This window comes from Delphinapterus leucas, chromosome 16 (assembly GCF_059928025.1).
Source record: "Delphinapterus leucas isolate spDelLeu-1000000601 "Yukka" chromosome 16, BTC_Dleu_Yukka2, whole genome shotgun sequence".
NCBI classification, from domain to species: domain Eukaryota; kingdom Metazoa; phylum Chordata; class Mammalia; order Artiodactyla; family Monodontidae; genus Delphinapterus; species Delphinapterus leucas.
Window position 1 is genome coordinate 56,487,444 of NC_143144.1, and position 15,286 is coordinate 56,502,729.

At 36.8% G+C, this 15,286-nt stretch overlaps 1 protein-coding gene across 16 annotated transcripts in view; it reads left to right on the forward strand.

Annotated features, from left to right (window-relative positions):
- LCOR (ligand dependent nuclear receptor corepressor) overlaps nucleotides 1–15,286 on the forward strand; it is a 138,594-nt gene that overhangs the window by 5,421 nt on the left and 117,887 nt on the right. For 5 of the 16 annotated variants that reach the window (XM_089897978.1, XM_089897969.1, XM_089897972.1 and 2 more), the window contains one exon: nucleotides 1–15,286. This exon is cut by the window's right edge and continues 21,948 nt beyond it. The exons of 10 other annotated variants lie outside the window; for them this stretch is intronic. The gene's annotated coding sequence lies outside the window, so the exon portion shown is untranslated. One more of the 16 variants, XM_089897971.1, reaches the window with a different exon arrangement.

A 15,286-nucleotide genomic window follows, 5' to 3' on the forward strand; every position in this document is an offset into this window, starting at 1 on the left:
GTGTCAGACGTTTGAGTTGTTTCCACTTTTTGCCTATTATGGAGAAGCTGCTGTGAACTTAAGCAGCATTATTCCTGCGGACGTTTATCTTTTCTTCTTTTGGGTACGTACTTCAGAGTGAACTTGCTGGGTCATATAGTAACTTTTAATGTTGAGGAACTGCCAAACTGTTTTCTAAAGCGGCTGTAGTATTTTACATTCCCACCAGCGGTGTAGGAGGATTTCAGTTTCTCCACACCCTTGCCAACACTTGTTACTGTCTGTCTTTTTGGTTATAACCATTCTAGTGGGTAGGTATGAACTGGTATCTCATTGTTGTTTTGATTTGCATTTCCCTAATGACCATTGATGTTGAGCATCTTTTCATTTGCTTGTTGGCCATTTGTATATTTTCTTTGGAGAAACGTCTCTTCAGATCCCTAGCCTATTTTTTAAGTTGTGTTGTCTTTATTGTTGAGTTGTAGTGTATATTCTGGATACTAGACCCACATCAGTATATGATTTGCAAAAGTTTTTTTCTTATCGTACCCTCAATTTGAGAGTAGTTAGATCAGAAGATAATCTGCAGCATTATTCCTGTGAAGGGAATAATGGATGTTGTAATGGAGTGATCAGAACCAGAATTACTCAGGAAAGGCTTCCTTAAACATCCTTTTCCATGAATTATTAAAATTGTTATTTGATGGAGTTTTATAATAACACAGATATACTTTACTATCCAAATCTTCTAAGTTTTTGCCTTTTTTTTTTTTTTGTGAGGGTTCATATTTCAAGTTCAAATAATGTGGTAAACCATGTTATTTGAATCTGTTCTACACCTGAGTTTTGGATAGTATATAACCAAGGTTTGGGTGGAGAAGGATATCTTTTCTCTATATAGACATTTTGTCTGAATCTATTCTGTGTCTAGTGTTCATGGTGTTACCATCTTATATCTGCACAGCACATTTTATATTTTTTTTACAAAACTTTTACATTATTTTATTGTCTTTATTTAGAAATGTAGAAAATTAAAGATGGGTATTAAAAAACTATTGGTCTTTTGGGAAACATTGAGTAATAACTCTTGTTAAAGTAATAAGGGGATTTTCTTTAGCATAAATGCTTCCCTCTTATCCACAGAAATAATTTTATGATATTTTAATGTTTGAAATAGTTAACCTAACTTCTCAGGTAAAAGTAGAATACAGAGCTGAACTTCTCCAGAAAGACTTTTTAATTGAATTTGCTTCAATTGCTGTATGAAATTACATAGTAGTTTTCTACCTCTATTAATGATGGTACACATCAAGACTAACTTTTTGGGTTAGAAGCTGTGAATACCAGTATTATTTCCCATGAGAATTATTATTATTGGAAAAACTGTTGTAGGATGAACATTTTCATTTTCGTTGTTAATAATAGATAGTCTGTGACTGTTATTTGGTCTCATGATTAGCTTATTTTTCATAAGCTCTGAGTCATTTTATTATCATCATTATTAATACATGATTATTGTATATTTTTTCTTATTAGTTGACTTTTTAGAGATTTCCAGAGGGTAAAGGCATGTTCTCCCTCTCCTAAGCTGCCAATATAAAGGGGAAGAAAAACTAATTTAAAAGGATCTACAGGGCTTCCCTGGTGGCGCAGTGGTTGAGAGTCCGCCAGCCGATGCAGGGGACACGGGTTTGCGCCCCAGTCCGGGAAGATCCCACATGCTGCGGAGCGGCTGGGCCCGTGAGCCATGGCCACTGAGCCTGCGCGTCCGGACCCTGTGCTCCGCAACGGGAGAGGCCACAACAGTGAGAGGCCCACGTGTTGCCAAAAAAAAAAAAGGATCTACAGGTTGTATGTTGCTTGGTAAAAGAAAATCCCACATCTGAAAATGTGAATGTACTACAAAAAATGTATTTTGTGTTACAACAGAATTCATCTCTGATTTAATATAAGAAACATGCTCCACTAGTACATATAGAATTATTATTGGTTTATACAAATTTCAAAAATAAGTGTACCATGTGTGTAGAGGAAGGAATTGTTGAATTTGTTAAATTGAGGCATGCTTATGTTCAGTTTGATCTCTCTTGTTTTTCACGTATTTTTTATTGTCCCCAATGCATGGGTATTTTTCTTTTTAATTAATTAATTTATTTTTGGCTGCATTGGGTCTTCATTGCGGTGCACAGGCTTCTCATTGCAGTGGCTTGTTGCAGAGCATGGCCTCTAGACGCATGGGCTTCAGTAGTTGTGGCACACGGGCTCAGTAGTTGTGGCTTGTGGGCTTTAGAGCGCAGGCTTAGTAGCTGTGGCGCATGGGCTTACTTACTCTGCAGCATGTGAGATCTTCCCGGACCAGGGATCAAACCCATGTCCCTTGCATTGGCAGGCGGATTCTTTTTTTTTTTTTTTTTAACTTCTTTATTGGGGTATAATTGCTTTACAATGGTGTGTTAGTTTCTGCTTTATAACAAAGTGAATCAGTTATACATATGTTCCCATATCTCTTCCCTCTTGCGTCTCCCTCCCTCCCACCCTCCCTATCCCACCCCTCCAGATGGTCACAAAGCACTGAGCTGATCTCCCTGTGCTATGCGGCTGCTTCCCACTAGCTATCTGTTTTACATTTGGTAGTGTATATATGTCCATGCCTCTCTCTCGCTTTGTCACAGCTCACCCTTCCCCCTCCCCATACCCTCAAGTCCCTTCTCTAGTAAGTCTGTGTCTTTATTCCTGTCTTACCCCTAGGTTCTTCATGACATTTTTTTTTCTTAAATTCCGTATATATGTGTTAGCATACGGTATTTGTCTTTTTCTTTCTGACTTACTTCACTCTGTATGACAGACTCTAGGTCTATCCACCTCATTACAAATAGCTCAATTTCGTTTCTTTTTATGGCTGAGTAATATTCCATTGTATATATGTGCCACATCTTCTTTATCCATTCATCCAATGATGGACACTTAGGTTGTTTCCATCTCCAGGCTATTGTAAATAGAGCTGCAGTGAACATTGTGGTACATGACTCTTTTTGAATTATGGTTTTCTCAGGGTGTATGCCCAGTAGTGGGATTGCTGGGTCACATGGTAGTTCTATTTGTAGTTTTTTAAGGAACCTCCATACTGTTCTCCATAGTGGCTGTACCAATTCACATTCCCACCAGCAGTGCAAGAGTGTTCCCTTTTCTCCACACCATCTCCAGCATTTATTGTTTCTAGATTTTTTGATGATGGCCATTCTGACTGGTGTGAGATGATATCTCATTGTAGTTTTGATTTGCATTTCTCTAATGATTAATGATGTTGAGCCTTCTTTCATGTGTTTGTTGGCAGTCTGTATATCTTCTTTGGAGAAATGTCTATTTAGGTCTTCTGGCAGACGGATTCTTAACCACTGCACCACCAGGGAAGTCCCAATGCATTGGTATTTATGGGCTTTTACCTGAATGCTCCCCTTCCTCTCAGGCAATGTAGGCATATTTTCTAAGCCATTTGTAGGTATTTTCCTCTATACCTATCCACAGGATATTTTCCTGTTCTGTTTTACCTATCTTTCCATCTTTTAGGTGCATGATTTTTCAAAAGTAGAAGGGATGCTAGAACTTGTCTTCTTGTCCAACCGTATTAAAGGGAAAAAGAATTTTTAAAAAAATCTTTCATTTTTGAAAACTTCAGACATACACAAAAGTAGAAAGAATAGTATAGTGAACACCCAGCTACATCAACGAATGGCTGTTATTCATTCCCACAAGATTATTTTGAAGCAAATCCCAGACATCATATTTAGTATTGAATCTTTTTGCAACCTGCTTGTATAATATCATCTCCTTCTTCCCACCTCCCATCCCCGTCAAGTGGTTCATAAATTTAAAGAAATGAGATATTATCTAAATATGGAGAAGACTGGTGGTTGTTTTGTCTTATCCTTAAGAGCTATCATATGTTGAGTATTTACTATGTGCCAGACAAGAGCCCTTTGATGTTAATATCTGTTTTACAGGTGGAAAAACGGAATTTGGAAAGATTAAGGATTTCATTTATGGTCACTCAGCTAAAGAGTGGTAGACCTGGGATGGGAATTCAAAAGCCTGTGCTATAAAAAATTAAAGCATACGCCCTTTTTTTAGACTTTCTTATTTGGTTCCACCAAGTTGCCTTTTCTTTCTTTGTTCCCTACTACTGATGGCTTACTCAATTTCTATTACAGTAAAGAATTCTACTCATAATATTATCATAAATGGTAGCATAATTCTTTCAATACCCCGGCCTAAAATGTCTTGCCCTCTTCTCTTCAGTGTTACGGTCTAGTTTGTCTATCCTTTTTCTTCTCAAATTTTTAGTTTTGTCAGAGCTAAGTAGGTTTGAGCTGACTGCTTCCACTGGCTTTAAGTTTTCCTTCATACATTGCTAGACCGGCCTTTCTTCACCATTGGCTGAGATCTGAGCATAGGTTTTGAAGAGGAAAGATAGCAAAGGATATCCAGGTGATCCTGGGCCTTAAGCTTGGTGAGCCTTCCACGTGGACCAGCTTAGTTGACAGAGCACTTTGAAATTTGTAACGAAAGCATTGTAGTAACAGTGTGTAGTTACCTGGCCTTTCCTTCTATGCATATCCTTCCCAGAGACCTCAGGTGTGGACAGAGGGGCAAACAGGGTAAAGCAGATTGATGTCAAGATTCAGGATTCCTGGATTTTAGTCAAATGCTTTTTGAGTTCTAACTTCCTATGACTTAGATTTGGCACTTGGTTATAAATGTTTCAAAACATGTGATGGAAAGCGAAGTTGCTGAGTAGTGTATAATTGCTGAGAAGGGGAGGGAGCAATTTGGCAGATTTTTTAAAAGATACGCTAGTTTGGTAATTCAAGCATCACCCGTCTCAGACTAATGCTACCTTAGTAGATACAGGAAGATGTGACAAAGGTAAGTGGGAGAAATTCCCATCAAAATAAAATGGGAAGCTCTTTGCCTTCACTAAGAATAAAAAGTGAGAGGAACATAAATATCTGTGTATATGTGCCTGTGTTGAAATGTGGCTTTTTCATTGCATGGTTAATGATATAAATACTAATCTTGTCATATGTGTTAGGTTATGTGAATTTTCATTCAGCTAGTAAGGAAACTGATGACGTTTATCTTGTATAAATGGGCATTGATTTAATTTATTTGATCACAATAAAATGATACTTTAATTATGGGTGGGCTAAGAAGTCCATAAATCTGGGAATAGTTATTGAAAAAAACCTTTAAGCTGGTCATTTTTCTGAGTGTTTAATGTAATTAATACATCTTTAAAAATGATTTAGTTAATATACCCCTACGTAAAACGATCAATGTGTTAATATTTTACTTATTGTTTATCTATTGGAAACCTAACAATTATGCTTAGCAGTCTTTTTATAATACTTAATATGTTAGATACCCTATCTAGAGCTGGTTTTTGTTTTGGAAAGAGAATACATCAGGATAAAAATAATGAAATAATATGGATTAATTTCTAACAATTTTTTGAGAGGTACTGAAGTTTTGCTGTATGACTTTTTCAAAAGAAAAGCAGGTATGATTAAAGTGATAAGGCTGTGTACCATGTGAGACTTGTACAACCAATATTTATTTGTATATACATATATTTTCTATGCATAGATTTTTACTGTGGAGTATTTACTAAAATAGATTTTGGCGTGTTAAAATAAACAGGCATGTACAGAGAGTCAAATCCATATAGTCTCTTGATAACCATTTCAAGACCCATGGCTTATGGCTGCAATCTTATCTAAAAGATAACATTCCCTTTGTCCCCTTTCTCCTTAGGCAAAGAACTTCCATTTAATTTTCATGTAACATATCCAAATCAAAGATTGTTTTATTTTATTGGTGATAGGCAAGGGTAAATTCATAAATGGGGTAAAGATAAAGAAGAGAAACTAGAATTTTCCACATTAAGTGAGAAGACTTTAGGTAGGAATTATAAGAAGCTGTAAACCTATGTGGGACTTAATTTTTGTAAAAAATAAGTAGGCCACGTAAGTGATAGTCCAACCTGAATGAGTTGTTTTGGTCAAGACTGTTAAACTATTAAGAAGATTGAATTATCCACAGATTTTGATCTTTTAAAACCAAGGGAATGTAAATTAATGGAGAAGAGTATTCTGATATAATTACATTGATAAAAAATGAGCTGACATTGTGGTAAAGACAAGGAACCAGAGGTGTTGATAACCCAGACAGTTTTTGCCTTTTTTTTCCCTTTTCCCTTTTCCTGAGAACTTAAACTTTATTTTGGAAAAAGTGGAAGGTTGTTATTGTTAAATGATTAATATTTTTGTATTTATGTTACTACTTGATAGGAATTATTTGTTAAAACTATACGAAGATGTCTAGGTAAAATACCTTTAGATATTGCTCTACCTAAGTCAGCCAATCCACATTTTGTCAGATATTCTTTAGCAAGTAATCCAGAGGAGATCAACTGATTTGAGGAATATGAGTGTATATCCAGTTATAAGCAGAAAAGAAGGTAAAGAATAAAGGCTATATTAAGAAACAGGAAGGATCTGTTGTCAAGTCATGCTGCTGCTAATGTCTGGTTTCTGTGACTTAAGAACAGAAGTGTAAGTGATGGTAATGATGTTACATATAACTGTATTGTGAAATAAGCAGCACACTTTATTTTTTTAAAATTTTTTTTAAAAGAAATTTCTTTTTGGCTGTGCTGGGTCTTCATTGCTGCAAGCGGGCTTTCTCAAGTTGCAGCGAGTGGAGGCTACTCTTTGTTGCGGTGTGCAGGCTTCTCATTGCGGTGGCTTCTCGTTGCAGAGCACAGGCTCTAGGCGTGCGGGCTCAGCAGTTGTGGCACACGGGCCCTAGAGCGTGTGCGCTTTAGTAGTTGTGGCGTGCAGCCTCAGTAGTTGTGGCTCATGGGCTCTAGAGCGCAGGCTCAGTAGTTGTGGCACACAGACTTAGTTGCTCCACGACATGTGGGATTTTCCCAGACAAGAGATGGAACCTGTGTCCCCTGCATTGGCAGGCGGATTCTTAACCACTGCGCCACCAGGGAAGTCCAGCAGCACACTTTAAAACTTGACACTGAAAGGATACTTACTTTCAGATGGCAGAATTTGCAGGAACTTCAGATGTTTGGTACAGTAAGGATTTGGTACAGTCTAGGATTCTGCCAAGAATCAGGAATGAGTCACTTGCTTTTGCATGAGGTAGCTTCTTATTCATATTTCTTCCCTACTCTGTATATCTCCATTTTTCTTTATACACTTTTCTTTTTCTCTCTTTTTGTACATGTAACATAAATTGATATATGTTTGGAATACATCAAATGAGAAGTAAACTGAATTAATTTAAAAAATAAATATGTATGTATTTTAGTCTGGGGTAACAGACATCTTCAGAAGCCCATGCAGATAAGAATGACTTTAGAAGTAGAAAAATGGTGGTCATAGTTAAGAGAATGAAATTCACTAGACAGAGATAAGGGTTGAAATACATTCAGTAAACTTTTTTTAGTGAATATTTTTAGCTGTATTTGTATCACTGTTAAGTTCATAAAACAGTTTTATTTTGATATAATGCAAATAGTTTTGTCTCTTTGTGGCTTTCTCTATGAATTTTAAAAAACTTAAGGGGTACAATCTTTCTTGAAGTTAAGCATCAGTTCTTCCATTTTTTTGAAGAAATCAGTTTTATTTTCTTAGTTTATTTTTTAATACTGAATGAAAGATTTTTTTTTTTAGTTTTTATTGGAGTATAGTTGTTTTACAGTGTTGTGTTAGTTTTTACTGTACAGCAAAGTGAGTCAGCTATATGAATACATATATCCTCTCTTTTTTGGATTTCCTTCCCATTAGGTCACCACAGAGCATTGAGTAGAGTTCCCTGTGCTATACAGTAGGTTCTCATTAGTTATCTAATTTATACACAGTATCAGTGTATGTATGTCAATCCCAGTGATGGTTTAAATCTTTATGATTCTTGAAATTCTTTAGTGCTTTACAGTTTTCAAGTTTCACACATGTGATTTCATATAATCTCATAATAACCCTTTTTTAAATCCCCTACCCCTGTATTGCACCTTTGCTTTCCCCACTGGTAATCACTAGTTTGTTCTCAAACTGTGAGTCTGCTTCTTTTCTGTTTTATTCACTAGTTGTATTTTTTAGATTTCACATGTAAGTGATATCATGTGGTATTTGTCTTGCTCTGACTTATTTCACTTAGCATAATGCCTTCCGAGTCCATGCATGTTACAGAATGGCAGAATTTCATTCTTTTTTATGGCTGAGTAGTGTTCGTTGTAGATATATAACACACCTTTTTTATCCATTCATCTGTTGATGGACTTTATATTTTATGCCACGTCATATGAAGAATATTTGAACTTATAGAGAAAACAATGTTAAAAAATAATTTTAGACATGAATTTAAGTGCATTTCAAATATTAATCGTATCTAGCTAACCCTGTAAAGATTGTATCTCGGTAGGATGGAAGAGGTGATTAAATGTACTCTGCATTCAGAAGTTTAATTCCTCTCATTAGTTCTCCAACTGTTTACCACATTCAGAGGCTCATTTTGAAAATACTTGCATATAATAGTAACAGTAGAGGTCCATTTTGGAAACACTTGCACATTAAAACAATAATAAAAGGTGGCTTTGAGTCAGGCAGACCTGGGTACAAATTTATCTTCACACTTTACCAGCTATGGGATGTAGAGAGAACTAATTTCAGTTTATTCCTATAATAAATACTGTGTAGGACGGTTGTGAGAATTGAGAAAGAGGCAGAGAACTTTGTCTTTGCTTAATAAATAATAGACTACTTGAAAAAAAAAACTGTTGAAGCTGATCCATAGAGTTTGCTCTTTGGATATACTCTTAAAATAACACAATTTAATTTCTTTTAAACATTTTTTGTAATATAGAACAATAATTGTTCTCTCTGGATTTTAAGTTGCACTGTGTTTGGTCTACCCAAAACTTTTACATATTTACAAGTTCCTGTAATGGTTTGGGTGATGACATTTATGTTTGATTAACATTATGACATTTATTGGTATATCCTACAGGTTAGAGTAGCAAAAAATACTCAATTTTTGTTCTTTGCCAGCTAAGAGAACCTACTACATGTTTTTTCTTAGGTTAAAAAGAAATAGTAGGTTTTCTTAGGTTAAAAAGAAATAGTAGGTTTTCTCTAGGTTAAAAAATTGTTGCATCTTGGGCAGTGGAATGGAATGGGAAAAACCTCAAGGCAGGAGCACTGGGTTCTGGCATAAGTATGACTACAACTGTATGATTTTAAGCAAATACATCACTTAATGTCTCTGCATCTTGGTTTCTTTATTTGTAAAATGAGAACGTCTTGGAGAACCTGATTACAATATTTCAAGAAAAATTACTGTGTTGATTTTCACAATTGAAAAGTTTGGGGATGGTTGACATGAAATCCATTAGGAAATAGAATATGCATATTGTGTATAACAGGGCGGCAAAGCTAAACTAAATAATGTGCTCAAAGATGTTTGTCTTAAAAGACACATGCACCCCAGTGTTCATTGCGGCACTATTTACAATAGCCAGGTCATGGAAGCAACCTAAATGCCCATCGACAGACGAACAGATAAAGAAGATGTGTGGTACATATACACAATGGAATATTACTCAGCCATGAAAAGGAACGAAATGGGGTTATTTGTAGAGACGTAGATAGACCTAGAGACTGTCATACAGAGTGATGTTAAGTCAGAAAGAGAAAAACAAATATCATATATTAGCACATATATGTGGAATCTAGAAAAATGGTACAGATGGACCTGTTTGCAAGGCAGAAATAGAGACACAGATGTAGAGAACAAACGTATGGACACCAAGGGGGGAAAGGGGAGGAGGGATGAAATAGGAGATTAGGATTGACATACATACACTAATATGTATAAAATAGGTAACTAATGAGAATCTGCTGTATAGCATAGGGAACTCCACTTTGCTGTACAGTAGAAACTAACACAACATTGTAAAACAACTGTACCCCAATTACAAAAAAAAATGTCTTCTAAAATGTTCATGGGAATGAAGACTCTTCATCTTTAAGTAGAAAGCAGGATGTGTAAGGAATGGGCAACAGCTCCTCAAACTCATGCAAAATACATAACTAACTTCTCTCACTAAGAATATTAGCTAAACACTCACAAGGTGAGAGGAACTTAGTCTCATTTAGCTAATAATAGTTATATCTGCATTTCATATAAAAAGATATAAATGCATTTTCTTTTGTTTATTCCATTTCATTTTTTAAAAAATTCACCCATTTCTCCCACCCACCCCCCCACCCCCTACTCCTGGCAGTCACCAGTCTGTTCTCTGTATCTGTGAGGTTGGTTGGTTGGTAGGTTGGTTTGTCTGTTTGTTTGCTTGTTTGTTTCAGGTCTAACAGATCATGTGGTATTTGTCTTTCTCTGACTTATTTCATTTAGCATAATGCAATCAAAGTCATCCATGTTTTCACAAATGGCAAGATTTTGCTCTTTTTTATGGCTAAACAATATCCCAGTGTGTGTGTGTATTTGTGTATACACACACACACAATTTTTTTATCCATTCATACATCAGTGAACACTTAAGTTCTTTCCATATCTTGGGTATTGTAAATAATGCTGCAGTGAATGGGGGTGCATACATCTTTTTTTTTTTTTTTTTTTTTTGGCCACGCTGCATGGCTTGCAGGATCTTAGTTCCCTAACCAGGGATCAAACCTTGGTCCTTGGCAATGAGAACATGAAGTCCTAACCACTGGACCTCCAGGGAATTCCCCACATACATCTTTTTGAATTAGCATTTTTATTTTCTTTGGAAAATACCCAGAAGTAGAATTGCTGGATCATATGGTAATTCTCTTTTTAATTTTTTGAGGAACCTTCATACTGTTTTCCACAGTGGCTGCATCAATTTTCATTCTCACCAATGGTGCAGAAGGGTTCTTTTTTTCTTAACATCCTTGCCAACACTTGTTAATTCTTTTTTTTTTTTTAATTTATTTATTTTATTTATTTTTCACTGTGTTGGGTCTTCATTGCTGCACACGGGCTTTCTCTAATTGCAGCAAGCAGGGGCTACTCTTCGTTGTGGTGCATGGGCTTCTTATTGTGGTGGCTTTGTCTTGTTGCAGAGCATGGGCTCTAGGCACGCAGGCTTCAGTAGTTGCAGCACACGGGCTCAGTAGTTGTGGCTCGTGGGCTCTAGAGCACAGGCTCAGTAGTTGTGGTGCACGGGCTTAGTTACTCCGCAGCATGTGGGATCTTCCCGGACCAGAGCTCGAACCTGTGTCCCCTGCATTGGCAGGTGGATTTTCAACCACTGCGCCACCAGGGAAGCCCCGTACACTTGTTATTTCTTGTCTTTTTGCTAGTAGCCTCTCTAACAGATGTGAGTTGATATCTTATTGTGATTTTGATTTGCATTTCCCTGATGCTTAATGGCATAGAGCATCTTTTCATGTCCTGTGGCCATCTGTAATGTCTTGTTTGGAAAAATGTCTATTCAGATCAGCTCACTCTTTAATCAGATTGTGGGGTTTTTTGTTGTTGTTTTTTGCTTTTGAGTTGTATGAGTTCCTTATATATTTTGGATATTATTCCCTTATCATATATATGATTTGCAAATATTTTCTCCCATCCATTGATCTTTGTGTCTGTTTTTATGCCAGTACTGTGCTGTTTTAATTGCTATAGCTTTGTAATATAATTAGAAATCAGGAAATGTGATGCTTCCAGCTTTTCTTTCTCAAGATTGCTTTGGCTCTTTGGGGTCTTTTATGGTTCCATACGAATTTTAGGATTGTTTGTTTTATGACTGTGAAAAATGGTTTTGGAACTTTTAAAGGGATTGTATTGAACCTGTATATTGCTAATTTGTTTTTCTTAGAGTTTATCATTAATGTATAGAAACACAACAGATTTTTGTGTATTCATTTTGTATCCTGCAACTTTACTGAATTTGTTTATTAAATCTAACAATCTTTTGATGGAGTCTTTAGGGTTTTCAATACCATGTCATCTGCAGGTGGTGACAGTTTTACTTCTTCCTTTCCAGTTTGGATATGTTTTCTTTCTTTTTCTTGCCTAATTGGTCTAACTAGGATTTCCAATACTATGTTGAATAAAAGTGGTGAGAGTGGGTATCCTTGCCTTGTTCTTGATCTTAGAAGCTTTCACTTTTTCAGTGTTAAGTGTCATGTTACCTGTGGGCTTGCCATATGGCCTCTGTTATGTTGAAGTACGTTCCCTTTATACTTGCTTTATTGGGTTTTTATTATAAACAGATGTTGAATTTTGTCAGATGCTTTTTCTGCATTTGTTGAGATGATCGTATGATTTTTATTTTTCATTTGGTTAATGTGGTGTATCATGAACCATCTTTGTATCTCTGGAATAAATCCCAATTGATTATGGTGTATGTATTTTTATAGGTTGTTGTCTTTTAATGTATTGTTGAATTCATACCGACATTTTGTTGTGGATTTTTGCATCTTTGTTCATCAGGGATATTGGCCTGTGTTTTTTTTCTTGTGGCATTCTTGTCTGGTTTTGGTATCAGAATAATGCTGGCCTTGTAAAATGAGTTTGGAAGAGTTCTCCTTCTGTTTTTGGGAAGAGTTTGAGAAGGATTGTTATTTATTCTTCTTTGAGTGTTTGGTAGAATTCACTAGTGAAGGTGTCTGGTCCTGAATTTATTTATGTTGGGAGGTGTTTTTTTAATTACTGATTCAGTTTCCTTATAGTAATCAGTCTGTGCACATTTTATTTTTCATCATGATTTCAGTCTTGGTAGGTTAATTGTTTCTTGGGATTTACCCAATTTTTGTAGGTTGTCCAATTTATTGGTGTATAATTGTTCATAGTAGTCTCTCATGGTCCTCTATATTTCTGTGGTATTGGTTGTAATATCTCCCCTTTCATTTCTGACTTTAAGTCGTCTTTTCTCTTGTTGGGTCTAGCTAGAGGTTTGTCAATTTTGTTTATCTTTTCAAAGATATAGCTGTTGGTTTCATTGATCTTTTCTACTGTCTTTTTTAGTCTGTATTTCATTTATTTCTGCTTACTTCGTTATTTCCTTTCTTCTGCTTACTTTGAGCTTTGTTCTTTTTCTAGTTCCTACCATGTCAAGTTGGGTGTTAGAGACTTTTTTTTGTTTTTCGAGATAGGCATTAATTGCTATGAACTTCCCTCTTAGAACTGCTTTTGCAGCTAACTTGTAATCTTAGTGTTTACTTCTTTGGTTTTTTGACCTTCCTAATAGCTTTATAAGTGATGAATCCACTACCATTTCTATACATATTTACCTTTTCAGTGAGATTTATTCTTCCATGTGTTTTCTTGTTACTAATTAGCACCCTTTTTTTTCAGCTTAAAGAAGTCCCTTTGACATTTCTTGTAGGGCCAGTTTAGTGGTGATGAAAAATTTAGCTTTTGCTTGTCTGGAAAATTCTTCATCTCTCCTTCACTCTGAATGATAACTTTTCTGGGTAGAGTATGATTAGTCGGAAGTTTTTCTTTTAGTGCTTTGACTGTACTGTTCCACTTCCTTCTGGCTTGTAAGGTTTCTGCTGAAAAATCTGCTGATAGGCTTATGGGGCTTTCCTCATATGTAACAAGTTGTTTTTCTCTTGCTGTTTTTAATATTCTCTCTTTTGGCATTTTAATTATAATGTGTCTTGGTGGACTTCTCTTACTTGGCAACTCTCTGGCCTTTCTGGGTCTGGATGTCTGTTTCCTTCCCTGGGTTAGGGACGTTTTCAGCCAGTATTTCTTCAAATAAGATTTCTGCCCCTCTTTTCTTTTTCTGGGAGCCATATGATGTGAATATTAGTCCATTTGATGCTGTCCCATAAATTCTTTAAGCTATTTTCACTTTTTTTCATTCCTTTTCCTTTTTGCTGTTCTGATGGGGTGAGTTCCACTGCCTTGTCTTTGAGTTGACTGATCTTTTATTCTACTTCATTCAGTCTGCTGTTGAACTCTTCTAGTCTTATTTTTCAGTTCAGTTATTGTGTTTTTTAAGTTTGTGACTTCTGTTTGGTACTTTCTTACTTTTTCCATCTTTTTTTTTTTTTTTTTTTTTTTTTGCAGTACGCAGGCCTCTCACTGTTGTGGCCTCTCCCGTTGCGGAGCATAGGCTCCGGATGCGCAGGCTCAGCGGCCATAGCTCATGGGCCCAGCCTCTCCACAGGATGTGGGATCTTCCGGGACCGGGGCATGAACCTGCGTCCCCTGAATCGGCAGGCGGACTCTTAACCACTGCACCACCAGGGAAGCCCTTCCATCTTTTTATTGAAATTCTCAGTGTTCATCCATTCTTCTCCCCAGTTCAGCAAGCATCTTTATGACCATTACTTTTTAACATTTTATCAGGTTGATTATCTCTGTTTCATTAAAGTTTTTTTCTGAGGTTGGGACTTCCCTGGTGGCTCAGTGGTTAGGAATCTGCCTGCCAGTGCGGGGATGTGGGTTCGAGCCCTAGTCCGGGAAGATCCCACATGCTGCGGAGCCGCTGAGCCCGTGCACCACGGCTGCTGAGCCTGTACTTTGGAGCCCGCACACCACAACTACTGAGGCCCGTGCCCCTAGAGCCTGTGCTCTGCAACGGGAGAAGCCACCACAATGAGAGGCCCATGCACTGCCACGAAGAGTAGCCACTGCTCGCAGTAACTAGAGAAAGCCCGCACGCAGCAACGAAGACCCAACGTAGCCAAAAAGTAAATAAAAAAAAAAAAGTTTTTTTCTGAGGTTTTAGCTTGTTTTTCATGTAGTCAACTCTGGATTGCCTAGGCACCTTGGCTGGATTTGCTTTGTGTCTGGGGATGAGCTGGCTGATGTAGGTTGACATAAGTTGGGATGACTGCAGCAACTAGATTGTTGCATCTTTCTCAGCCTTTAGCAGGCTACCTTGGATCTGTTATGGCATGGCAGAAGTACACAAAGCAAGCAAAAATAATGAAGCACTTTTTCAAGCCTCTGGTTTGTAATGTCTGCTAGTATCTCATTGGCTAAAACAAATCACATGACTGAGCCAAGCGTGATGGTGGGGGGGTATTATAAAGTTACATAGCAAAGGGCCTGGATATATGAAGGAATGAAGAATTGGGGCCGTTTGCAATCTATCTTTGGAAACAACAGTTTCATTTTTTCATGTAAGTGTTCATGATAGTAGATATTTATCAAGTACACAGTATATGCTTAACACGTCTCAATAAGTACAATCAACATGCAAAGAGTGTGATAGCTTTTTTATTTAACTATGAAG